General features: G+C 40.5%; 1 protein-coding gene across 1 annotated transcript in view; it reads right to left on the bottom strand.

Moving 5' to 3' along the window:
* Positions 1 to 27,056, bottom strand: part of CWC27 (CWC27 spliceosome associated cyclophilin) — a 1,911,839-nt gene that overhangs the window by 1,139,430 nt on the left and 745,353 nt on the right. The gene's annotated exons all lie outside the window — the stretch shown is intronic.

Here is a 27,056-nt window from a genome sequence, read left to right on the forward strand (position 1 = left end):
TGGGCATGAAGAATGGATTGGTCCTGAGTGACACCCTGTCCACATGAAAGATGATGAAAGGCTCCACTGCCATAAGAGCATGTAATTCAGACATCCTTCTAGTTGAAGTGATTGCTAAAAGGAAAGCTGTTTTCCAAGAAAATAAATTTTAAGTCTGCAGTAGCAGTTGGCTCGAAAGGAGGTATAGTGAGCTTCTCCAATACAATGTTAAGGTCCCAGGCATGGGTAGGAGCTCTCCTGTGTGGTCTCAAGTGTTTGGCCCCTCTGAGGTACTGCTTGAGCAGAGGATGAGAGAAGAGGGGAGGCTCTGTGTTATAATGAGCTGAAATGTCTGAGGCGTGGATTTTAATGGAAGAAAAGGACAAGCCCTTGTGAAGCATCTCAGTTAAGTATTGCAAAATCTGAGGTAAACTAGGTGCTGCTGTGCTCATCCCTTTAGATTGGTTCCAGGCACAAAATCTTTTCCATTTTCCAGCATAAGATTTTCTAGTACTAGGTCTCCTTGCCTCTAAGATGACATGCATCACAGGTTTGCTGAGGGATGATAGGGGTGAATTTAAGTGATTAGCCAGGCTGTAAGGTTTAAAGTTGGAAGCTGAGGGTGCAGAATTCAGTTCTCCTGCTGAGACAGCAGGGAAGTAGTCTGAGGCAGGTGCCATGGAGATAACCGCGGCACACTGTGCAGAAGGGGGTGCCAGTGTTGGTGCGGCCAGTCTGGAGCAATCATCCTTGGTTTGTCCTGTTTGACTTTTAGTAGAACTTTGGAGAGCAGGGGCAGGGGGAAGGACATGGGTAGACTGATAGGTTTTTACAGCTGAAGGACAGAGCATCCACTTTCCGGGCCTGTTTGTGGGGAGTCCTTGTGCAAAACTTGTCCAACTGGTAGTTCTGAGGGGAGGCAAATAGATCTATGTCTGGGCTCCCCCATTCGCTTGTCAACATGTGGAAGACCCGTGGTTCCAGTTTCCACTTGTGTGGGTCCATGAGGTTTCTGATTATTCCGTCTGCCAGTGTATTCAATTTTCCTGACAGGAATTGAAGCTTGTTGGTGTACTTGGTAGCTCAAGGCTGTGTTCCACAATGCCATGGCTAGTCTGCAGAAGGGGTAGGAATGTTTACCCCCCCCCTACTTGTTATGTACCACATAACCGTGGTGTTGTCCTGTCTTCACCATTAGTTGTCCTGGAAGAATGTAGTCCTTGAAGGCTGTCAGAGCATTCTGTACAGCTAACATTTCTTTTTGATTGATATGTAGGTGCATTTGATTTGGGTTCCATTTGCCCTGAATGCACTTCCCTGCCAATTGAGCCCCCTATGCATAGTCTGATGCATCTGTAGTCAGGGTTTGGGCGACAGGGGGTAGTGTGAATGGTAGTCCCTTGTTTTGGTGGCAGGCCTCTGCCCACCAGAGGAACTCCAGGCGTAGGCAAGGTATGATAGGAATCATTGCTTCCAGGCTGTGAGAATGTTGACTACATAGAATTTTTAGATACCACTGTAGTTTCCTCATATGCAGTCTTGCATATAGAATTAGAAGAATGCAGGAGGCAATGAACCACAAGGCTTGCAGTATTTGTCTTGCAGATAGCAGGGTTTTTGTGGCCACTTGTTTGAAGTAGGTTACCAAATTAATTTGCTTTTCTGGCATGAGGTAAGCCATCTGGGCAGTTGTATTCAAGTTTGCACCCAGGAATGTAATTTGTTGACAGGGTACCAGTTGTGATTTCTTTTCGTTTACGGTGTACCCCAGACAAGTTAGAACCCTTTTACAAACACCAGATAATTTAAAAGTATACCCTGGTTTTCTGCCTGAATTAGACAATCGTCCAGATATGGGTATATTTGAATACTTCTTTGCCTGCAAAATGCAATAACTGGAACCAGACACTTTGTGAATACCCTGGGCGCAGAAGACGAGCCAAAGGGCAGTGCAGAGAACTGATAATGCGTGTAGCCTGCTTTGAAGCGTAGGTATCTTCTGTAAGATTCCCTGATTGGGATGTGCAGGTATGCTTCTTTTAAATTTAGTGTTGCAAACCAGGCGTCTTTGCCTAGCATAGGAAGTAATTGGTGAAGAGTCAGCATCTTGAATTTTGGAATCTCCAGAAAGGTGTCCAGAGTAAACAGGTCTAGGATTGGACACCATGATTTGTCTTTTCTGCGTACCAGGAAAAGTCTGGAGTAGAAACCTTGTCCCTTTTCCTCTTCTGGCACCAGATGAATAGTCCCCATGCTTAAGAGGGACAGTACTTGATTTTGAGCCTCTGCCCACTGATTTGGGGCAGGTCTGGCCACCCATTTGGTATTGGCAACATGATCTGTATCCCTGGGACACTATATTTAAAACCCATTTGTCCTGGGTTATGAGTTCCCAGTTCTTTGCACGAAGAGCAATGTTTCCCCCCAAAAGGGCGGTCAAAAGATAAGTGCTTGGGAATTTTAAAAGGAAGTCATTGAGACTGTTTACCATAGGGGGTGTCTTGTTATTTCCAGATTTGGAAGTGGAGGCCCCCCACTGTTTAGTTCTGAGAGTCCCCTGGGACTAAAACCTGGGTTTTTTGCTGTGTCTGGGTTTGGCTTGAGAGGACCTGAAAGGGACTGGAAAGGATCAGTTCTTAGTAGGCTAGTGCCTACTAAATCTAGGAGGTTGTACTTGTAAATAATCTTTAACAGTTTGCATAGATTTAGCTTTATCTTCCATCTTTTTAAGAACTTCTTCAGCCTTGCTGCCAAACAGGCGGTCCCGATTTAAAGGAGCATCCAACAATTTAGCTTTAACATGATCAGGCAAAGATTGTTCCTTAAGCCAAGCATGCCTTCTAAGCACAGACCCAGTAACAGCAGCTCTGCAGGAGGCCTCTAAAGAATGAAAACCACATTGCAAAGTATGTTTTCCAACTTGTTCAGCAGAATGCATTAAGTCCTGTAAATCTTTATTTTCCACACAGTCAGGAATCAACATCATTTTCTGTTTAAGTAGTCCAATAACATGTTGCTGATATTTTAACATATGAAATTGGCAGTTTAAAGCTCTGATTGCCAAGGTTGCAGAAGAATAAACCTTTTTACCCCATCTATCCAGCGCCCTGGAATCTTTATCAGAAGGGGTAGGATTTTTAGCAGTAGAAGCCTTAATGCCCTTGGGCCCCTGAGAAATAGTCTCTGGATCTGCAACAGGATTTTTGAAAAGGAACTTGTGGATCTCAAGAACCCTGCAGTATCTGTCAGGTTTACTAGGAGCAGGAGGCAGGGAATTGGGGGCCAAACTGGATTCCGAGAACACATCCACAATGTCTACCACAGGAGGTATAGCCAATGGCCTATGCTGAGGTAGAAGAAGTAAATCCCTAAGCCTCTTTTTGAATCAAAAAATTCCTGGCTTTCCCAGTGGAAATGCTCCCTTAAAGTATGTAAAGTTTCCCGAAAAGAAAAATCCTCAGGAGGGGAAGCAGAGGGAATAGAATCCTCTGCATCAGAATCCTCATAAGTAGGTATGGACAAATCCAGGTAATCGGAAGAATCAGAAGAAACAGTATCCTGATCAGAAGATTCATAATCAAACTCAGCCCTAGGCCTCTTAGAGTGCGGGGGGGGGGGGGTTTGACTACCCCTGATTAGAGTTATTAGATCTTCAGCCATTTTAATTATTTGTTTTTTAGGAATAGGGGCCTGGGCGTCGTTTTTTAGACATGGATCGAGATTTAGGCCTTAGTAATGAAGGAGGTGTCGATTAAATATGCAAGGCTGTAGGCCTGAATACACCCTCAGAAGCCAGTGCCTGCACAGCGGCTCTGGACCCATCCAAGGTAGAGACATCCGCGGGTTTCATAGTTGAAGTATCTCACGGCATATCAGACTCTGAATGGGTCTCAGTAGAGACCTGCGAATCAGAAGTAGCAGGTATAAGGGGTTGCGAAAGCGCCTCACTGAGTACCGGCGAACTGGCGACTGGCTTAGGAGAAGCGTCGTAGGCAGTTTTGGACCTCGGCAGCCTGTCTCTGTCTTTATCTTTGCGTTTTTTTGGAATCCCGGTAGTCAAATGGCTAATAGACAACATTTCTGGATAATTTAACTGAGAACCAAAATATTTAGAGGCAAAAATATACTGACGATGGATAGTGCGCTGATTAAATAAAGCACAAAACTGTCAGCAAGGTACATCATGGTCAGGGCCTAGGCAAGGAATACAGTACAAATTAAAATCTTTATGAGGTATTTGCTTTCCACAAGTAATGCAATTATTAGCTTTTACTGACATCGGTAAGGAGCAAGATAAAGTTTCCCCAACAGGGTACTTAGCTTTAAGTTAAAGACTTCGGTTCTGAAACTCGAAAATGAAAATTTCAGCAGTCGGCCAACCGGCACTTGAGAACTGCTTCTGCTTCAGGCACCGAATGGCAAGAAAAACTGATGTAATGACGTCAGCTGCATGTTTTACACCCCTGATGACCTGACGTCATGGAAGAAGGGACAGCAACCGACGCAAGACCCAAGACTTTGTTAATCAGGCCGACTGAGGGCAACCTGCAAGCAGATTATCCAAATGTAATGACTGCAACAGTGAAACACGAAGAACATCTACAATTTTTAGTAGTATAAAATAAATGTATAGAGCAGGAGGAGAAGTTTGAAAGTGGATATAACATAATGGAAAAGAATGCAATATCAAGTTAATAAAATTGTACAAGTAAGGCATTAACACAGGGAAGATTAGACGAGTAACAGTATGCAGAAAATAGATGAAAAGGAAGAGGAGTAAAAAGAAATAAATGGAGATTAGAGTTATATAATGTATTACATATATGTGTGCATATAAAGTGTATAATATATATAATGTTAATATAATATATATAATATAATATACTTTATACAAAGAACTGACACTTAAGAAGGGCATCATTCTTCTTTGATGATTTAATACTCAGTAACACAGAGATTACAGGACTAAATGACAAGCTTCCTGTGCCAAGTGTATAGGGTTTGAATCTTTCTACCTTCATTTGCCTACTGTCTAACCTTGAGCAAGTCACAACCAGAAAGCATTCTGGGGAAATTGAGAATATGGGCTAGGCTCCTTAACGGTCTATTGGACTGTGAACCTGGTAACCACCTATGAACCTGTTAATAACCTTGATGAGGAAGATGTTTTTTTAGTCACTATGGATATCAGACTGTAAGGCCGGCAGTCATAAGAGGTGTAATTTTTTTTTATTTTATTAATTTTTTTTAGGTATATGCCTGTTTATTACACTATATAAGGCTTTGGTGAAGTGCATGCATAGCAAATCTCTTATAATCTTATTTGCGTTTCAGTTTGGAACAAAATCTGTAACAGGTCATGTTTAAACTGCTAGGTATCAGAAAGACATCCGATAATCCATTTCTATTTACTATAATCTATTTCTATTTAAAATGAGCAGTACACGATGCCTGTGTTAAGATGCTTTATTAATCCTTTCATTGGATATAATGTCATTTAATGGGTCATGCAAGTCAAATAAGGCATTATAAAAATGTTAAATTCAGCTCTGTTCATTTTTTTGACCCATGCACTGCAGCTGACCATCAAACTACTACATGAACCCTTCTATATCTCCTTTCATCCTGCCTGGCATTGCTTCCCTAGATGGAGTCGTTACAGCAGGGTGGGAAGAGAGTGGGACACCTATAGGAAAGAGTGGTACCTCCTTGCCTGGTAATACCCCCTGTTGAGGCTGCCCTGGTGGGTTTGGAAGGGGACTGGAGAATCTATAGGAGGGAAGAGAGACTGGGTCATCTGCAATGTCATACTGTGTGCTACTGCAGGATTTTTAATTAAGCCTTAGCTTTCAATGATGTGCAGGGGTGATGTCACTAGGTGGGTATGCAATGGTGCAATAAGGAAACACACCCACTTACATGGAGACCAATCCCTCTTTTGCCTACCCATTAACTGCAGCAATGACTTTTCTTTTCACAACCCCATTATCACCACCAGGGCTAGTGAGGCAGCCATACTCCCATGCACCCCCCCCCCCCACACCCGCAAGAGGAATATCTTTTGTATTTTGTGTGCCTCTTTGGCCTGGGCTGTGGCTAAAACGTGTCTTTTGACTAGTACACTTACCTGGTTAATAAATGAAATAAAAGGCAAGCTGGCAATACCTCACCAGCCCTTCTCCTCCTCCAAACCACCTCCATCACTTACCCAAATTACTAATCATGCTCAGGTCACAGGGGGTCATATCCCTCTACACCAACAGAACTGGCTATGTATTGCTCTTCAGTTTTCTTAGACATTGCAAGTCAGGTGAAGTTGGAGGAAAGCTATTAACAATAGAGATATGTATGTTACTGTTCATATTTAGACATGACAATAATTAAATAAACTGTTTTTCATATTTAGATATGACAATAATTACGTCCCTAAGGGTAATATAGGGTTAAGTAAATGCTGAAACAGGTTGATTTACAATTGGGACCACCATTTTCCCAACAGGGGAAGATGGAAAATAATGAATATGCAGTCGGGGAATGCTGAAGTAGTGTGTAAATACAGTTTCAGTTTTGGGTATAGACTTGCTTTCTTACACCAATCCAGTAAAATACTGCAAATGGGGTCAACATTGCATGCTCACACCCTTGTTCTCCCCTCTCCCTTCCCTGTTTATTACCTTAAGACAATCCCAAAGTTAATAAATATTACCTGTGGCAGGCACCATTTTTAAAACTACAACCACCCTTGTCACTATCATATGTTCATTTATCCAGTTAACTCTGTTACCTGATTGTTTCCAGACCCTCATAAGAGCAACTAACAGGGTCTCTACCCCCTTTGCTCCCCACCCTGCCCCCTATTCCCTCCCGCCCCCAAGTGGTCCCAGCTTTATTACACTCACAAACCCCTCCCATCTTTCCAATAGCCAACCACAGAGCTAACCCAAAACTACCTCCTCCATCTTCCTACTACTATCACACCTCCTCAACTAACATGTACAAGCATACCTTACCTATGCTCACTGCATGCACTCTCCTTGCATATCTTACATCCTAACAAAGCTCCATCATTCCCCCACTCAACCACTACCACTGTACTACTATTCACACCACCACTCATGTCTCACCCTCACTCAGCTCCCCTCCCACCAACTCAAGAAACATCCCTATGCACCCCCTACATATTCTACCAACTATATTACTCAAACATAAAGCATCCCTACAACTTAACAGAGTAACCCTCCCACCATACCTATTACCGACAGAGCACAATCATAACGTTTCCCTTACAAACAAACACATTCAAAAACTGAGAAAACTAATAACCTCATACATATCAAAACTAGCCCTAAGTGGAGACATCCACCCCAACCCTGGCCCTACCATCTCCAAACCCAATCCTCATAATCAGACTAGAAACCACAACTTCTCCCATATTACAGCCAAATGAAAGCCAAGTGACTTCCTTCTACTAAGCCTAAATATTAGAAGTATATTCAAAAAAGTCCAAGAACTCCATGCCACCATAGACTTGTACTGCCTAGATATAGTCATCCTGACAGAAACCTAGCTAAAACCTCACATTACCAGTGAGCAAATACTCCCTACAGGTTACGGCATACTAAGAGTAGACCGGCTAAACAAGAAAGGAGGCGGCGTAGCTATAATATTTAAACAGCATCTAAACATCCAGATCTTAAAATCATCAGCTCCACAAATAGACAATGAAGAAATAATATATACCAACCTCAAAATAAACCAAAACAAAACCATCAACATAATTGGATGCTACTTCCCACCTGGCCAAAACATCCCTCCACTAGAAAACCTCCTCAGCTGGTCTACCCATCATCTCCCCCAAGAAACTATCATTTTAGGTGATTTCAATATTGAATGGCAATCCTGTTCTGGCAAAAATCCAACCCATCATGTAAACCTTCATGGCTTCACCCAACTAGTCCAGTCGCCAACCAGGATAAATAAAAACTCCAGCAAGCACACTACCCTAGATTGGATACTAGTCAGTTAGAGCCCCCAGTCATATATAACAGGCTGCTTATCAGATATAGCCTCAGTGATCACTCCCCAACATTCCTACTCAAAAAATACCTATACCAAGCTAAATCTGTCATCTACCGTCAAATACGTGAAAAACTAAACTTTAACCCACTCACATTCATCTCATCCCTCAAAGAATGTAACTGACATCCTCTAAAGTACCTCAGAATTTTTTAATACTACCTTCCTGAGCATCCTTAATTACCACGCCCCCATAAGACTTTCCAGAACCAAAGCACAACCCTCCCCATGGCTACAGAAAACCACTAAGTCAGAAATGAAAAACAGGGATAAAGCCTGGGAGCACTAGTGCAAAACCAAAACCCCCTCAACTAAACAGAAATTCCTAGACCTACGCAATAGAGTCAAAAAGCTAATAAAACAAGACAAATTCCAATACTACCAGTCTGCCCTAGACTCCTCACAACACAGCCCCAAACAATTCTGGTCCTCCATAAACTCCATCCTCCACCCAGGTGAAGTCAGTACCCCTTCTCCTAACAATCCTCACTCCTCAGAAAATATTGCTACCTCATTCAACACACACTTCACACAAACCATACTATCACTAGCTAAACAACACAACCCCCCTCCCCTCCAACCCACACCTTCAACTAATCTCCCCACTGCCTTCTCTTTTTCTCCTGTACCTACCTCCAACATAAAAAACTCTTAACTAAACATAAGCCCACTAAATTAGCAGCAGACAACCTCCCAAGTGAATACCTACAAATCGCAGCTGATGTGCTAGCCTACCCAGTATCCATCTTGATTAACCGATCTCTGTCAGAAAGTTACGTTCCCACACTGTGGAAAGTATCCCATATAATTCCCCTCCACAAAGGTGGACCCTCCACAGAACTAACCAATTACTGCCCCATAGCTATTCTCTCTCCACTCTCCAAAATACTAGAGAGATGCATACACTCTCAGGTCTCAGACTACCTCCATATTAACAACCGCCTTTGCAATACTCAGCATGGTTTCTGACCAAACCATAGCACCACCACTGCCTTACTCTCCTTTACTAACACTATCTTTCAGCATAAAAACAATGGCTATCTCTCCTCTGCTACTTTCCTAGACCTATCTAAAGCATTTGACATGGTCCCACACAAACAACATCTCTGTCCTCAATAACCTATCCTTCTCTCAATCAGTCACCAACTGATTTCAGAGTTACCTGTCTAACCGCCAACAATCCTTTGTATGGCAGAATGACATATCTCCCTCCATAGGGGTTCCCCAAGGATCCAGCCTTGGACCCCTACTCTTCTCTGTTTTCACCAATAATCTAACCTCTGCCACCAAACATGGCACACTCATACAATACGCAGATGACTCAACCATCACCTGCTCAGCTCAGTCCCTACCCAAACTGCAAAACGTCACACAGGAAGCCTTTTCCTCTGTTGAAACTTGGTTATCCGATGCCCAGTTAATACTCAACCCAAACAAAACTAAACTACTCATCTTCCAACCCACCAAACATACTCAAAACAACTCTCACTTTAACATCACAGCAAATGACAACACCACTATATACCCAACTGAACACACCAAATTGCTAGGAGTGGAAATAAGACAATAAACTAAAATTTGACATTCACATATCCATGACCATCAAAAAGCCCACAAAAACTAGGAGCGTTATACAGAAATAAGCAACTTCTCACCAAAGCAGCAAAGATTTCAGTAGCAAACTCCCACCTTATCTCCACCCTACTTTATGCCTCTCCAATATATACCAACCTAAGGCAATGCGATCTAAACAAGCTAGAGACCTGCTACAACAAAATCGCCAAATTCCCTTTCGCCACAGGGGCATCCTACCGTAGTCACCACTGTCTCTCACTTGCTGAAATGGGCTGGTTTGAACTCCCTCACCTCCTTCAATGGTATCAACTCTCACTCGCCCACAAACTAGTAAACCATCCACTAAATGTCCCATCCCTCCATAATCTACTCCAACCCTATCGCACCACCAGATAACTAAGATCCAGCAACAAAAATCACTTACAGATCACTAAAGCCAATAACTCTGCTGGTGAAGCACTATTCTCTTGCACCATAGCCAAATTATGGAACTCCCTCCTACCCACAATTACCTCCATACCATCATGCACCCACTTCAAAACTTTACTAAAAGCGCACCTAAAAACATGCTGGCTATGCCCTTGCAACTCCCACTCTAATATCACCCACCCCATCCAACCACTACCTTTTTTTCCACTCCATTAACTACCTTTGATTATAGCAAGCTCAGATGCTCATAAGCCTAGTACTTATTATACAGCAGGAACTTCTTATTGTAACATTTGTTAATGTCTGTTATGTACTTCACAGATAAAGATTCTAGCTGTCTACTGATGTACTATATTCCTCATCTGTAAATATGTTGTAAGTAATTGCTATGTTAAATTGTTAATCGCTATGTAATCCAATGTAACTACTGTCTGTTTATCTTAACTGTGGAGCTTTTCTCCCCGGGCCTCCGCTGAAAATGGACATACGTCCAGTCAGACACTCCCGGTCAACAAATGTAAATAAATAAATAAATAAATAAATAAACATTCATATAAAATTTGAAGTACTGAATTAAAAGGTTGATTCATCCTTAGGAAGTGTGATGCATGGTGTGGAACATAATACTAGCAAGTGACTGCAGATTAGGATACTTTGGAAAGACTTCAGGGTTATGAGAGGAACCATGGGGACAGAAATAGCGATGAGTGGAATGTTTATTCTTTCTTTTAGTTTTTAATGTTTTTTTTTATTGTCTTAGTTGTTAATAAATAACTTTCTGGGCACTGGAATGCTTGTGATCTGTGACTCCTAATTACTCAGCTTGGGTAAAAACTGTTTTCCCACTAGAGTTACTTCATTTTATTTTAATTTATTTATTTTTTTAATTTATTTTTGTGTAAAGGAAAATGTTGAGTCACTTGTTCAAAGGTGAGTTAAAGAAGCCATTTGTCAAGGGTTTAGTTGAGTGCAGTTTAGGAATACTTATGTTGACTTACATATTTATTAGACTTGAGTTAGTGAGTAACAATGAAGGACTCAGCAAGGTACGTAAAGTAAATGTTTACAGTGATGAGAAAGCAGAGTCCTAAGAGTAAATTCTCCAAATTTAGACACTGGGAAATTAAAAAGTAACACAGGGCATGGACATGAATGAAGTATTTGCTGTTAAACATAAGACAGCCCAGTGTCTTGATATTTAGAGATAAAGTAAACCACAAAAGTGATGGCAAATCAAAACCATGGTAAAACATTATCGGAGACTTATTTTGAATGTCAGTAGGACTTGTTTAAAAGAAATTTAAAATAAATCAAGTAAAAACTAACATTTTTAACACTTGCCTATCAAACTACTGTAATAGTAGGAAATACCCTGCTTGAAAAGCCTGGCTACAGTGGCTGCTTAAACAAATACCACACTATTCAAAACACACTATTCAAAATACTAGCCAACATACTTTGTAAAGGCAGGCATGCCTTCATGGCAATAAATACACATTACCCCTTCTTACCCACTAACCACAAAATCATACATTCACCATTATAACTACTACACCATAATACCATTATACCATATTGCATTATTAGAAAATGCAAAGCAGGGTATGAACTTAAGGTTGCTATGGATGCCAAACTAAACTACAAATCTTTATTCAGTTATATCAAGAAATTAAGGGGTAGTGTCCAACAACGCACTGAGCTCATCCTTAATAACATCAGTCATTCAAATCCCAAGGCTACAGTCAGTATATTACGAAAGTAGTGCTCCCTTTACTCCACCTATCCACACTATCACGCCCACTAACCCTGAAAATTTAGTTTTCCCTGAAATCACCTTAGAACAAGTCTTAGAATTCTTATTAAAGGCTTAAATAAAACTTTACTGGGACTAGATAACACACCAAGCTACATTTTCATCAGTGCCAAGAAGGCAATGTCAAAGCCTCTACTTAAACTGTTTGACCTCAGCTTCTCCACAGGGTTTGTGCCTGATGTTTGTAGGGCAACCACTGTGACTCCCCTACACAAGGATGGTACCTAATCAACTCAGTAAACTTACACGAAAAGGAGTGCACACTGATTATTTTAACCAGGCCAAGGTTTATAACACTATCCCCATGCTGGTATTATTAAAGAATTAGTTAGACTTAAAGGTAAACCCCTGTGTTGGCCACTGGATTGCAAATTGGCTATTCAACAGATCCCATGTTGTAAAAGTTGTTGGTACATTCTCTGAACATGAAAATGCAACTAGTGTGACACCACATGGATCAGTAGTGGGACATCTCCAGTTTGGCATTTATTGTGCAAATATCCAAGTTAATATCCCAGAAGTGTTGCTGACTATGCTTGCGCAGGACTGCAAGCTGGACACTGTTATCCGTTCATCCACTAATATTAAACCGCTCCCAAAAGCATTGAAATACTGGGCACTGTTATCCATTCATCCACTGATACGACACTGCTCCAAAACGGGTTCTCTCTCTCTCTAATTCCACAAAGATTCCCATGCCTAAAAATACCAATGCATTCCAAAGTATTGCAAACCTTTACCCCCTGGTCTAGCTAAAATACCAGAAAAGTTAATCTATAACAAGAAACTAGAGCATATACAAAATATGACATGCTCATAGAAAAATAGCCTGCCTTCCAGTTTAACTACAGTATTCTTACACCAGTCTCCATATACTTAAAACCCAAATTTATACAAGCTTTGAGAAAAGAAATCATCTGGAGCAATATTCCTAAATGTAAAAACAGCATTTGAAACAGTGGATTTTGCTGCTGTGGTTTTGAAAATGAAGTCATATACATACCTCTTAGAGCAAGAAATCTGGACAAAGTCAAAAATAATGGGGGGACAAAGGCCAAAAAATAGAGACACTTTTTTAAATATTGCTCTTACAAACTCAGAAAGTTGACAGAATAACAGGTTTTGCATTAGCTTAAATTTTCTAAAGGATATGAAGTCTGAAACAATTGACTGCCTTTATTTTCTGACTTCAGTCCTCAACAATATGCCAGTAAGTTGCCAGAAAACCACAATTTTATGAGAACGAAACCAAAAATATGAGGCAAAAATCTGGACATTCTACGAAAATCTAGACAGTTGAGAGGTATAGATATACAATGCTCTGAAACAACAAACATTAGGATGCTAGCAATAAGTGCATTAACAGACAAGCACCACCTCAAAAGACAAGTCTCTAAGGTTCAGTTCTGTGCTTATTCTTATTTTCATTATTCATTAATTTGCAATTGGTACCCACCACAAACCAACAGTCTGCCTGTTGCAGATTATATAATAACAGGTTCATAGGTAAATACTAGGCAATCAGTCTGCAGACTATTACATGCCAAGGCGATAATTAGACAATGACCAAGGTTGAGAATCAAAGCCTGTAACTTGTGTCTGTGAGATAAAACTCCTTAACCATTACGCCAATCCTAACCCCTTAAAAGACAAGCACAGGCTTTTATGAGATTTAAACTCATGATAGATCAATGTTCTAACCCCTGAGCAAGAGGTCAGAATCAAACCCTGGTCATTATATCACTGACGTACACTCCTTAACCATTATGCCAACCCCTGTTCTACTGAATTAGAAAAAAAATGTGTACTACCCAACTAAAACTTGCAAAATAATTATTACCTTTGGATTGGTTTTCCAACACTAAAACAACAGTTATGGCACAAGGAACAACAAAATTACTCAGTTATAAACACTATGTTAGAATTACTAACCACCAATGTGTCCGCCTACCATATACCACGCAACAAAAATATTTAGGAAATTATGTTACAACAGAATTTGATTTTCTCCAATCATACTGAAATACATGTTTAAGGTATTAATATATCTCAAAATTTAATACAAAATAGCTAACCTATTCAACACTATTATTAAAGCAGCTGAAAAGATAATCAGATTCATACACCACTGTATAACCATAAACAGAGCAAAATGTCTACCCATAACTGCAAGGGCAGTATTCCTGGTAAATTCGCTCACATTCAAGTTACTGCACGAAGGGTGTTGTCCACCTCTAATAAACTTAGCATAAGAGACCAGTCTTACACATAAAGAAACCAGGAAAAGTATGCAAATGGTTAGGTCCTTATTTAAATTACAGGCTAGAAAAAAGCATTTATGAAAACAGCTCCTGTAAACAGCAAAGCATACCTGAAAATACAAGGAAAATGAACAACTTAAACCATTCAGAAAATTATTCTGAGTAGATTTCCTTACAAAAAATCAATATGACTGCTTTAGACATAATGGCAAGACCATTAGGCAGTCAACTAAGGAGTTACAAATGCCAGAAAAAGTAAATATAACTGAGGATTCTGCTTCTGTTGAGCTTTACTAATCTATGTATATAAATATCAGACCATTAATGGGCACTGGCCTACACCAAATATAAATAATGTAACTGATAAGAGCCTAAGGTAGTCTAAACAGTATTATACAATTGACTGGTCATTAACATTCAAAAAGTAGCACACTGATTGGTCGGCCCAATCAGAGTGCCTGTTATAAATGTGAGCATATACCAATGGAAAAAGTCAGGTTGCCCAGACTTTTTCCATTAATATATGCTACAGCCTTTTTCACTTTTCTTCAGCTTTAAAAAAATAAAGAAAGAAATAAAGAATGAAATCCAGAGAGTACGGGGGACAAGAGGTACAGAGCAGAGAAAATACAAGGAAAACCAGGTACATTATGCAAAACCAAAGAAACATACCTGATTTTCCTTCTACTTTCTCAATCTGGTCTCTCTCGGGCATGTCAATGGTCTGAATTTAAAACTTTTTAAGTAACGGAAATCTTCCTTTCTCCAATGCATGCCTTCCAAAGCACTACTGTACCTGTGTAAGCATACAAATGTGCAATACATCAAGAAAGCCCTGGAATACCAAAAATGTGGAAGAGCACCATGGTGCCGTTCTACAAAGACATTATTAAGAAAAGTAATTTTTTTCTTAAATAATGTCACTGTATAATAGCATTTGCCACTCTCGTGATTAAACCACACCAATCATGGGTAAATCTTTTATATACCATACCACGTCATCAGCTATTACTATATTACACAACCTTTTATATTCATTTTTGCAACACTGTCTGGTTGAACCAGACAATGCCAAAGTAATAAACACGTGCTACTGAATGGAGTTGTACTGGTCGAAAGTAATCCTGACACCACATGAAACAATGCTTGAGAATTTTGTCATACTTACCACACCTAATGATACTGCCAAATATAACAATATTTCAACAGGAAATAGCTTACAAAATGAATGCAACTGAATTTAAACAGCTTAATAATTTCACTATACATATATTCTGGAACTGCATACAGTCTGAATAGACTGGAATATCTATTTATGCATACTGGTTTGCTATATGGTTAATATATTTCAGTGTGTGTGTGTATGTATATATATATATATATATATATATATATATATTTATGGATATATATATATATATATATATATATATATATATATATATATATATATATATATATATATATATATATATATGTGTGTGTGTGTGTGCTCCGCATAAGTCATTTGGCAGAGGATTTATGCCGGATGCCCTTCCTGACGCAACCCTCACCATTTATCCGGGCTTGGGACCGGCACAAATAAATGCACTGGCTTGTGCATCCCCAGTGGATGTGCAACAGGTAAGGGTGATAAAGGATAGTGAGGGAAACGTACTTATAAGCGAGGAGAGTGTGTTGAGCAGATGAAAAGAGTACTTTGAGGGGCTGATGAATGAAGAGAATGAGAGGGAGAGAAGGTTGGATGATGTGAAGATAGTCAATCAGGAAGTGAAACAGATTAGCAAGGAGGAAGTAAGGGCAGCTATGAAGAGGATAAAGAATGGAAAGGCTGTTGGCCCAGATGACATACCAGTGGAAGCATGGAGGTGCTTAAGAGAAATTACAGTGGAATTTTTAACCAGATTGTTTAATGAAATTTTGGAAAGTCAGAGGATGCCTGAGGAGTGGAGAAAAAGTATTTTGGTACCTATCTTTAAGAATAAGGGTGATGTGCAAAGCTGCAGTAACTACAGAAGGATAAAACTAATCAGTCACAGCTTGAAGTTATGGGAAAGAGTAGTGGAAGCTAGGTTAAGAAGGGAGGTGATGATTAGTGATCAGCAGTATGGTTTTATGCCAGGAAAGAGCACTACAGAAGCAATGTTTGCTCTGAGAGTGTTGTTGGAGAAATACAGAGAAGGTCAGAAGGAGTTGCATTGTGTCTTTGCGGACTTAGAGAAAGCATATGACAGGGTGCCTAGAGAGGAGTTGTGGTATTGTATGAGGAAGTCGGGAGTGGCAGAGAAGTATGTAAGAGTGGTACAGGATATGTACGAGGGTAGTGTGACATTGGTGAGGACTGCGGTGGAAGTGACAGATACGTTTAAGATGGAGGTGGGATTACATCAAGGATCAGCTCTGAGCCCTTTCTTATTTGCAGTGGTGATGGACAGGTTGACAGATGAGATCAGACAGGAGGCCCCGTGGACTATGATGTTTGCAGATGACATTGTGATATGTAGTGAGAGTAGGGACCAGGTTGAGGAGACCCTGGAGAGGTGGAGATATGCTTTAGAGATGAGAAGAATGAAGGTCAGCAGGGCTAAAACAGAAAATATGTGTGTAAATGAGAGGGAGGGTAAAGGAATGGTGAGGATGCAGGGAGTAGAGTTGGTAAAGGTGGATGAGTTTAAGTACTCAGAATCAACAGTTTAGAGTAATGGTGAGTGTGGAAGAGAGGTGAAGAAGAGAGTACAGGCAGGGTGGAGTGGGTGGAGAAGAGTATCAGGAGTGATTTGTGACAGACGGGTACCAGTAAGAGTGAAAGGGAAGGTCTACAAGAGGGTAGTGAGACCAGCTATGTAATATGGGTTGGAGACGGTGGCACTGACAAAAAGGCAGGAGTCAGAGATGGATGTGGCAGAGTTAAAGATGTTAAGATTTGCACTGGGTGTGACAAGGATGGACAGGATTAGGAATCAGTATATTAGAGGGTCAGCTCAGGTTGGACAGTTTGGAGACAAAGCAAGAGAGGCGGGATTGCGTTGGTTTGGACATGTGCTGAGGAGGGATGCTGGGTATATTGGGAAAAGGATGCTAAGGATGGAGCTGCCAGGTAAGAGGAAAAGAGGAAGGCCCAAGATAAGGTTTATGGATGTGGTGAGAGAGGACATGCAGGCGGTTGGTGTGAAAGAGCAAGATGCAGAGGACAGGAAGAAATGGAAACAGATGAGCCGCTGTAGCGACCCCTAATGGGAACAGCCGAAAGAAGGTGTGTGTGTGTGTGTGTGTGTGTGTGTGTGTGTATATATATATATATATATATATATAGATATATATATATATATATATATATATATATATATATATATACACACACACACACATTTATATAAATACATACACACATAATGTCATCCTGCAAGCTATCCTAGCAGTAATAGTTGAAATATTAATATATATTACATGTAACATGTATGTCACTGTTCCACTGTATGTGCCTATTTGTTCTGGAATGTCTCAGGCTGTTCACTTTACCGGTTAGCAAACAAAAATAATTGCACAGCTAGAAACAGAGGTGCCATTATCTTTGCCTCCAGTCCTGGAGCAGATACACTATGAAAGGAGATGACTGAGCATAGTCAGGCTTATGATAAATGGTAAGACATCATAATGTTTAAGAAGAAACAATACTTACAAGAGATAAAAATGCCAAGTATATTAGGGCAGAATTTCACTAGGCTAGTGAGTATGAACATTTGTTGAGTTATGTGTGTAAGTGTATTTATGCAAACATGTTCCTGTATAAAAATGTTCTATGTTTACTAGTTTGCTAATCTATTTTTGGTCTATAAAGAGTTATTAAGGTTAAACAAACAAAAAAAGCATTTCTCCAGCTTGGCCTGAAAGTGGAATCCTAAGAGGGGACTCCTTGGGCCACAGTTCTTCAAATCTGTAACAATACAACCCCAAAGAATGCACCTCAGCATCAAGCTGGGTGGTCAAATGCGTCAGACAATCAACTGTGAGATGAGTAGCACTGGCAACCCAGGATGCACTTTCAAGAAGGAGGTGCACTTACTTCAATGGTGCAGGTCTAGTGAGGTCTTAAGTCCTTGCTAGCCAAGAATGGGCTCACCACTGAGAGAAGTAGTTTAACAATGAACTTCTCTGCAGGACAGCTATGCCTGACACCTATCCTCCAAGGATCTTGTCCTTGTAGTGATGCTCTGACCCATGCCTGGGGCTGACAGGCAGTCCTCCTGCAGTCCCCAGTGAGAGAAGCTTGAGAAGCTTTTGATGTCTGCTATCTTTTCATCATGAGGTAAGCCAAAGGATTTACCCTTTGGTGACTCTAATTGGTATGTTTAAAGCTCTCATATCTGTAGCAAACCTTGACCTCTTGTGCCTCACTCTCATCCAGGAAAACAAGCAATAACAACCCAAACCTCTGGATAAGAAAAAAGAACAGGTGAACTTTGTGGACAAGTGGGCTTGAGTATCCTGCACATGATATGATGCCCAGTGTCAAAATGGGTATGTGCACATCCCGAGCTGGGGCTCTTCCAGTCTAAATTACAGTATCATTGTACTGGATCATGAAACAGCATTAGTGGCAGGAAATACGAGGCAAAAAACTGCCCTTGACATAATGCATGAATTACAAAAAATGTGAATTACAACCAACACATTTTTACTTTTATCTTCCCTGCCAAGCTAATCATCAGTCTGTCTTTGCCAAATGATCAGTCCCTTTGTTCACCTGTCCTAATGGCTGCTCTTTCAGTGGCAGAGGGTGCTAGCTGGTGGTGGGACATTATCTAGCTATGGATGGTACTTTTATCCTAATCTCTCCCCATGATAACAATGGATGTTTCCTGTCAAAGGAGGGATTTGAAATGATGGGATCTTGGGTGAGTGAGTGCTTACACATGCTTACCAATCCCAAGTTGGACATGTGAAGAGTTGTTTGGATGGCCAAATGTGCCTTGTCTTTGTCCAGCATCACTGCTGGTATGCAAATAAATATATTTATATTCATTTACCTATTTATTGAGTTTGCTAACCAGGATATAACACTGATCAGTACTGACAGACTTCAATCTCAGCCCACTGAAAGCCAAAATATCCAACATTTGAGAAGAATATAGTTAAACAGAGAAGTAGAATACACTATTGTGCAATGACTAAACATGTACTCTAACATGCAGTGAATAAACATTATTAATACACGATAGCATGCACTGATACACTGCATACAATGTATACATGAAGAAAAGAAAACACAAATAAGAGTACAAGTGGAACATGAGATTTCCAGACAGGAAAAATAAATGTATAGAAATGAGTTAAGCATATAATGAAACTAATTGGATGTAGCTGCTGAAGAGGAAAATTAAGATATGACATGGGCAGTACAGGGAGGGGCAAAGTCGAAGGTAAGTGTCAGTAACAGGAGAAAGTGTGGTAGGGTTTAGTTTACAGAGAGAGAGTGAAGTTACATTATCTTCCTGTGTAAGATGAGCTCTCAGGAGGAGACAAAACCTGAAATAAGAGGAAGAGTTTCTGATATGAGAGGGAAGGTAATCTCAGCTCACTGCCAAACAGCAGCAACACAGTAAATCAGTCTCTCTGGTTTGGGCAAGCCAATTGTAGTTGCTCACTCCCAACCCTCATAGCCAGCTTAAACCGCATCCTAAAGGTTACCTGAACCCAGTCAGTCTTTGGTGAAGTCAAGGCTCCATCTCTATGCACTCCAATGTAGGCCATACCTTTCACATTTTGATGTGCTGCACTTCTCCAAGATGGCAAGTAATGTATAGCATCAGCAGAGATTACACCAAATTCTGTAAACAGTACTACTGATCTTGATGGCGTAACCCAAAAAATGTATGGCCTCAAGGTGTGGAAAATAATTCTCAGACCACAATGACTCATACACAAAGCTCTCCTATGAGAGGCCGGTCACCACCCACTTTGGTAGCATGCTGCACCACATAGTACATGTATTTCCATATGAGCTATGTGGTAGTACGTTAGTTTTACTATGGAAATCCAAGTTAAGCTAAAACATAAGTATATGAAAGAAATATGATGGGAGCTTTTAATGCTGCCTGCAGAGAAGCAGTGTGTGAGACTTTAAATCTCTGCCTCCAATACACTCCATCTGGCATATTTTGCTCCTAAAGCTGAACATTCTCGTCCTATTTTAGTTTTCTGCTCATAGAGAAGTCTGCAATGGTCACTTAATTCTCACACTTTCTTAACAATTATCCAAAAAAAACATAATATTTTAATTACTTCATATTAACTACCTTTTACAGTAGAACTCCTGATATAAGGCAGTCAGGAACAGGTGGATGTCTGCCTAAATTGCCCAATTATCTCAGTTCTACTAATGTTTGGGACAGTTCCTTTCTCTGCAGGGATGCATGCTTGTGTTGAGGGTGAAAGGAGGAGTCCAACTGCCCAAGCATCTCTTCTTTTTTGTAAGTGAGAAGGATATTCCCTGTTAGGGGAAGATTCTTGCACCATTGAAAGGTCATATTATAGTCTTAACTGTATCTCCTGGCTCTAAGGTGCTAGTGGTAAAAGGCAAGAGTAAGGAATAGCTATTTCCATTACTTCCTGCCCCCTTCTCTCTCATCTCTGGAGATCCAAAGGATTACCTGGGAAGAAAGGAGAAATAGAGAGGGTGGTTGTATCTGAGCATGCATTGTTATGGTAAACTTGTCAGACAACTACACTATGATTTCATACGAATGATCTAATCCAAGAGAGATTTAAGACACATTTAGCATTAAAAAAGTGTTCATTCCGAGACTAACTCCCATCCCTATGGAACACTACAGCCCATTATATGTCAGGGCTTTCTTTTCTGACATTCTAGTGTCTGATGACATTCTGGTGTCTGATGTCATGTTTACCAAAAAGACTGTTTTCCAGAAGAGCCGCTTTATCCACATTAACACTGCTGGTTCAAAAGGGTCCAAGGTCAGCTTCTTGAGATCCCAAACTGGTGGACTAGTCCTCCATCATGTTTTAAGCTGAAGAGCTTCCATCCCAAACTGTTTGACAAATAACTCATTTATTAGGAGCTAATGCTTAGGAAGACCCTCCAAGATGGCAAACTGAATTATTTAAATGGAAGACTAGGGTAGCTCCACTGAAAACAGATCTGACAAAAAAGAGTGAATAACAGTTTATCCTCTTGAATTATATTTCAGGTAACTGCTAGATAAATATAATGTTAAAGGTTTTCATAATTACTATGATTAAGATTTTCCAATCCTTAGCGTAGTCCAGAAAAGTTAGCAGAACAGATTCATTCAAACTAAACAAACAGTTGAAAATCCAAAATAACTTCAAAAGAAAGCACAAAATTCTTTGGAATATAAATTTGTGTGCCAGAGTTGACCACAGTTCCATAAGAAGATGGAATATATGAGAGTAGGCTTACTCCTCTTTACAGTCTTTTTACTATCAAAGAGAGTATTGTGACCACAATTGTGCAGTGGACACAATAAGAAGAAAATCAGAAATTCAGTGAGAGGACCCCCTGTTTTAGGGAGAGGGGCATAGATGAAGATACTTCTGATTTCCAGTTCATATAAAATCTATGTCTTCTGCAAAAGCTTTCATTGGAAAAATATCTAAACCTCCAGATAACTGCACTCCCATCAAGTGACAGTCAGTGCACAGCACAACACTATTACATTTCTATTTTTTTATTTTATTTTTTTATGAGTGCAAGTCTTCCCTTCATCCATGAATATGGAGGCAACCACCCAAAAATACATACTTGCATACATATATGTGTGTGTGTGCGTGTGTGTGTGTGTGTGTGTGTGTGTGTATCCATTCTCTTTCTCTCACACACACACACACACACACACACACACACACAATGCATACAAGTGATTCTCCAAATCCCATAAAACTGAAATGACAGAACAGCATCTACAACTCTGTAAGTTCATATGTACTAAAACGTGTGGGCTCTCCCAGATGATTTTCTTTTCATGCCTGCCAACCATAAACCTTCCGTACAGTGGTCTTAAATTCATTAATTCTCCCAGCAATCAGGGAGTTCCCTGTATGGAGGAGAAAGCCGATCCTTGGGGGCTGTCACCAGACAATGCAAGCAGTGGAGGCATTTCATCATCTATGGCTCACCCCCATACACTGGTGGCTAACATTAGTGGATGCATCATCATGGTGATCTACTATGCCTTTAGCATGTGAGTGCTCACATACTAAAAAGTGCTACTATCACTGGCTTGGCAAGCCAAGATCACATTCCCAGTTAACAGCTGCAGGTTTGTTGCCTGTAAGCTACCACTTACATATGGCAATACAGCCTACAGGACCACCATTTCCTTCGCGGATATGACACTGACACTAGCCATTCACTCCTACCCTCCACAGCTCTTCCAGTGCTTGAGCCACTACTCAGACTTAGGTCATCTGCATCATATTCAAAGCTCCAACATTCTATATCGCACAGCTGGGCTGAACCCACCATCGTTTTCCTTGGACATTTTGGGACATAATAAACCCTACAAGATTATCTGTAGTATTCTTCCTGACTCTCCTCCCTTTACAAAATTTACCAAGGAAGAACAAATCAGGAAACAACATTCTAACTCACTTGATTAATTGAAATGGTCTCCTCACCAATGGCAATGCTCCTAAATCCAGCTAAAAGCTATCAAAAGACAAGTTTACAATCCATGTATGTATTTTTTCAGATGCCTTTCTTCTTAAAGCTCTACATACACAGCAACTTGGTTTATCAGTAGAGGCCAACATGATCGTATTATAGCAGTAGATATGATGTTAAAGAGAAATGGCTCTGGAGTATCCCGCCATCACCAAGACTACTGTTATTTTATAACTAATCTAAACTCATATCTGCTGCAAGGCAGTAAATGTGGTTGTGGAGAGGATACTTTAACACTAATCCCTGTTACTCAGTGTACTGGATTATTTCCAGCTGGGCCATATGCCTCCCAGTCTGCGTTTGCTCATTCTAGTCCTAGATGGTCACAATCTCAATATATGTATATTTTCCTCCTCCAGACTCTGCTACTATATGACACTTACTCTTCTTGTAAACCTTGTTGGATTCTGCTATACAGTCTCACAGTACACTGCTTCCATGTTTTTAAAAGTTAGTCAATGGCTCCTCACTGGCTAAGCCCTGCTGTGTTTATTGTACTCTCTTCATACTGTTATTAGTAATCCTCATATCACATGGCTCTTGCCAACATATTTCTGACATTTCTGCATGTCAAAAGCATCTGTACAAAGCAAATTACCTCCTCCAGAAAAAGTCGTTTTTACACAAGGAGCACACTGGAACAATTCAGCTTTGAGGGTGTCTTTTGTGGTGCAGCCAAATATTCTGAACTACCTTACAGCCACAGGCACCAGTTCTAGAAATGGATTTCTTTTACAGTTCATCCTGGCACTGCCACTGACATATGTTTGACATAAGCTGCTAATTGCAGTTGAAAGCCCTCCAGGTGTAGCATCTCTAAGCCACTGAGCACTTGATCGTTTGGGTCCCCCTACACTTGTGTGAGCAAGGAATCCTCACACTCCAACTAAAAGCAAAGAAAACTCTAACCAGCAGTCATCCAAAAATAGACTGCAGCCCCAGGTTTAACTCCAGGAACCTTGTTGTTGCCACTTGTGTAGTGTAGGTGCCAGCTTTTGTGACTACTGTTATGCCTTGTTAAAATCTGTTACAGTCAGCTAGAGTGCATACCCCAGGGGCAATAGCTGCAAACCTTCTTCCTCTTATCCCTCCTCCACCCCTTTCATCCGTTTCACTGTTGATAATTTGATTTACGTTAAGGTATTGATTTTTTTTTTTTTACAGTTGCTGTGGGTGCAGCCCCGCTACGCTCGGGCTCACTTCGCATCCCTCCCACCCACCCCCATATAATTTCCTTTATACCTAACCAACTGTTTCCCCCACCCAAACACTCCTCCCCTTCCTGTTCCTCACAAACGCTCTAGCCTACTTCCTGCCACCAACATAGAATCCCTACCTCCTCCACCACCTCTCTATACACACCACCCTATAACCATTAACTATTATCTATAATTAATATTTTTAACTGCAGTAAATACGCATATCAGAACGTAGTACAAATAAATTGACAATATATGATTCCCAGTCACCTTATCCATAATCAAGAACATCATTACAGATAAAGTAGAAAGTATCCCCCCCATATTTACTAACTCACTATCTCTGCTACCGTCTCTTAACTAGAGGATACCAATTACCTGACCAATACTCCTTACCCATACTGCAGCTCCCTAACACATAAAACGATAGCTCTTGCACTGGCCATGCTCTCCATCACTTTTCTGTAGCCGTATACTCAGCATTACCTGATGCTTATATAGCTCCTAAGTCCCTAACATCACTTCAACTTGTAGCTACAGACAACTCCCATTAGCAAGTCTTACACTCTCATCCACCTATCACTTCAAATCTCTTACCCCTCTTAACAACCCCCCAAGTACACATAGTACTGCACCTTTAATACAACACCAATCTCACTCATTCATAAATAGTACCCTTGCATGTAACACATTCTTTAGATAACATGGGTTACACATATCTAACCCAACTACTAAAAACATCGTTCTACCCCTTAATAATCTTCACCTACTCCTACTCCTACTTTCCATCCTGTCCTCCTACCACACTCAGCTTCATAACCACACCCCATCCCCTTGGCAAACTGATTCCACAGCCAACACCGCCAAAGTAAAACACTTCCCTATATCACCATGTGACCTTACCTCCCCCTACCCTTCTTTTACTCACGCATTAAACTGAAAATCAAAACTAACCCCCTCTCTTCTCAAAGACAAACAAAAATAATTCACAAATTGACCAAACTCTATCTACACCTACTCCATAAACTCACTTACAGTGGTGATATACGTCTCATTCCAGGACCCAAAACATCAATCAGCCCAAACTTAAATCAGCTAAATCCCCTACACCACAGACCTACCTCAGCTCACCTCTTCTTAAACATTAATGTAAGAAGTGTACTTAACAAAATTCACGACCTTCATGCCCTACTAGCTCTATACAAACCAGATCTCGCTGTGTTAACTGAAACATGGCTCAAACCACATCACAATAATCAGATTACATTATCCGAAGAGACAGATCAGAGAAAAAGGGCGGAAGTGTTGCAACATTATTCCAAAATCATCTTGCTTTAGAACAACTAGATTACAATACCCATGAATTCAAAGATGTAAAACTGGCAATAATGTCACTGTGATGGAAAGCCTGCTTAATTGGACCTCCAACTCCCTGCCACATGAAACCATACTATTAGGAGACTTCAATATTGACTGTCATCACTGCTCCAGCCATAACCCCTCTGCCTTCATAAACCTTCACAGGTTTACCCAAACTATAAAGACACCCACTCGAATTGACAAAACTTCCAAACGCCAGTCCATCTTAGACTGGATCCTGGTATCTGACCCTGCTCTTGTACAGCAATCTGGTTGTCTTCCAGATACCCTAAGTGACCATCATCCAACTTACCTAATTAGGAACAGATCCCAAACCATCAACCAACCTATCCTCAGAGTAGTTAGAAACAAAAAAACCTTTATAGCTACTGATCTCATCAATACTCTAAAAAGCTGTAACTGGACCCCCCTAAAACATCTACCTCTAGACAATGCTGTCGAGTACTTTAACACAACCTTCATAAAAATCTTAAACCATCATGCACCCCCTAGAACCATTAGAATAAAAAACTAACTATGCCCCATGGCTAAGAAAAGATACTAAAACTATAATGAAAAAAGGGACAAGGCCTGGATTCAGTATCAGAAAAACAAAACCACTACTTTGAGACAAAACTATGTAGAGCTCCGTAACAAAGCCAAAAAACAAATCAAACTAGACAAATCCAGCTACTATACAAGCATGCAAAAAAAATATGCTCACAACACACAAAAATTCTGGCCCTCAATAAATGGTATACTGCATCCAGGAAAGTCCACGACTCCAAACCATGTGCTTCCAAATAACCATGAAAACATTCCTACTCAATTTAACAAATTCTTTACCGAAACAGTCTAGACCCTTGCCAGTGCCCAAAATAGTACTAGCAGCCCCACACCAGTAACTACCCCAATATACAAAACAATAGCCCCAATTTTCACCTCCACTCTGTATCCACCAAATCAATATCTAAACTCCTTGGTAAACTTAAACCAACCACTCTAACAGCTAAAAAGCTGCCGGCAGGCTTCCTTCGGATCTCAGCTGAAGCTATAGCCTATCCTGTCTCTATCCTCATAAACAGATCTCTCTCAGAATGCAAAGTCCCCACCTCATGGAAAACATCATATATAATTCCACTGCACAAAGGCGGCAACTCCTTAGAGCTCACCAACTATCGCCCAATAGCAATCCTATCACCTTTATCCAAAATATTAGAAAGAGTCGTTCATACTCAACTAATACAGTACCTCCAGATTAACAACTTACTCTCCATATCCCAGCATGGCTTTAGACCTTCCCATAGCATCACAACAGCACTACTGTCATTCACCAACATAGTTAACCACCACAGAAACAGGATCTATTTGTTTCTTCCATATTCTTAGACCTATCAAAAGCCTTTGACATGGTAAACCAGAGTCTGCTTCGTGATACCCTATCCACCCTAAATAGAAGTCCCTCCTCTATATCATGGTTCAACAGCTACTTATCTGCCTGTCAGCAAGCAGTCCTATGGCAAGACCAATTGTCCCCCCTGTTGCCAGTAACCATAGGAGTCCCTCAAGGATCCATCCTTGGCCCATTGCTGTTCTCTCTATTTACAAATCATATCTCTTCATCCTCTCCCACTGCCTCAATAGTACAACATGCACATGAC

Source organism: Protopterus annectens, chromosome 2.part1 (assembly GCF_019279795.1).
Source record: "Protopterus annectens isolate FY-2018-M chromosome 2.part1, PAN1.0, whole genome shotgun sequence".
NCBI lineage: Eukaryota > Metazoa > Chordata > Ceratodontiformes > Protopteridae > Protopterus > Protopterus annectens.